Source organism: Echinops telfairi, unplaced genomic scaffold (assembly GCF_000313985.2).
Source record: "Echinops telfairi isolate 266 unplaced genomic scaffold, ASM31398v2 ScPeMD7_7479;HRSCAF=8517, whole genome shotgun sequence".
Lineage (NCBI taxonomy): Eukaryota > Metazoa > Chordata > Mammalia > Afrosoricida > Tenrecidae > Echinops > Echinops telfairi.
The window spans coordinates 1,082,429-1,084,174 of record NW_022111383.1 but is presented as its reverse complement, the minus strand read 5'-3'; positions in this window follow the sequence as shown (position 1 = coordinate 1,084,174).

Sequence of the window (1,746 nt, the reverse complement as noted above, 5' to 3'; positions counted from 1 at the left end):
CCGTGATCTTTGGATGAGCAGCGCACAAAGGGGGTGCACACCAGGGCCTTACTGATGAGTCCAGAGCTACCACTGCAGGCTCTAGCATGCTGTTCTTGTTTGTCTTGAGGCTTTCCGGGAGACTGAATGAAATGCTGCCCGATTCTGGGTCATCTTCAAGGTCATGGTAAGCTTCTTAAGCTGTGGTAGCACTTGCTGAGCCCACCTCCCAAAGCTAGCACCAGGCGCATTGGCAACTCTGTCAGACAGCATGAGATTTGGAGCCCAAACCCAATTCCAAGTCCACTGTCATAAGTCAGTCCCTAGAAGATGGAGTTGAACTGACTGACCCCTTTGAGCTTGCAAGGCTGTGAATCTGTATAGGAGCCGACTACGAGCTTTATCCCACAGAGCAGCGAGTGGCTTTGAACTGCTGCCCTTGCAGTTAGCAGCCCAATGCATAACTGATTACTCTACCTGGAGCCAAAAGACCTAGTCAAATCTCAGCAAGCCACTCCGCACGACACAGGAGACTCGGTATTTTTCATCTGCCACACAGGGGATAACTCAGAAAGAAATGAATGATCATGAATATAAAACATGCTTGCAAGCTGTAACGGCAATGAGAATTCTCCTCACAATAGCTATCTTAATCATTCTTCTGCCCTGGATTCCAATTCATGGGCAATGCAGCTGCTCACACGGTATTGGTACATGCTTGCTCTTGCTGATATGCCAGGGCCTGGGGCCTGGGGCTATTGAGGGGCCTGGGAAGCCGATGATGAGGCCAGACCCCAGATACCATGTCTGGGTTCCCTACACTCTAACCAGTGCTACAGACTCTGGCCCGGAGTTTGGAGGCAGCGATTGCTAGTGATGCACACCTGGTGTTTCCCCAGAGGCCTGAACAGCTTTGTGCCTTTCTTTCGAGAGCTCTTTAAAGGTTTCCAAAACGGCTCATGGCAGTCTTATAATCCACCCCTCATCCTCTAGGCCAGCAGTGACTACCCAGCCTTAATAGACATGATTCCGTTCATTAGCATTAAACTATCCTTAATTAGATTCTGCAACCCCACCTGGGGCACCCTGGGCAGGCAGCACCTTCCAGCTGTCTCCACGTCCAGTTCTAAAGCACCAGAGCGTCTTGGGGGGCTGGAGCCCACGGTCAGTGCACGCTGGCCAGGGCCGGTGTGCATCATGCAGGAAGCGCAGTAGGGAATCCAACAGGTTTATTTTCCTCTCCCGGGAGAACCACTGCTCTCACCAGGTGTGTGTTGTTTGGCTGAGTCATGCATCGAGCCTTCCGACCGAGCACCTCTGCGCCTTGACGGCTTAGACGCCGGTCCAGGAGAAGAACGTTTGGCAAACACAGTGATGACAGCAACAAAGACGGGCACAAGGACATCTGGATAAGGTACGACTTCAGGAAATAGGAACGGGTGGCTGTTGGGTAGCTAACGGCTGTAACTCTACCCTGTGGATGGCGATGTGCTCAACAGGGAAAGTGGACTCAGGAGGATACGGGGACTCTGCTGTAAGTCTGAAACTATTCTAAAGCAGAAAGTGGATTTGAAAACAAAAAAATAGATCATCTCCGGTGTCTGTTTTCCTTTGGAATTCAAAGCACGAACTGCCTTTCCCAGGAGAGCTAGTGGCCCAGCTGTAGTTGGTGTGGTGTCGATGGGGTGTTGATGGAGTTTGCATCCTCAGAGTGCCTGCTCTCTTTAGGGGCCAAGGTTAGTGACTGTAAGCACATCCCGGGGGCCA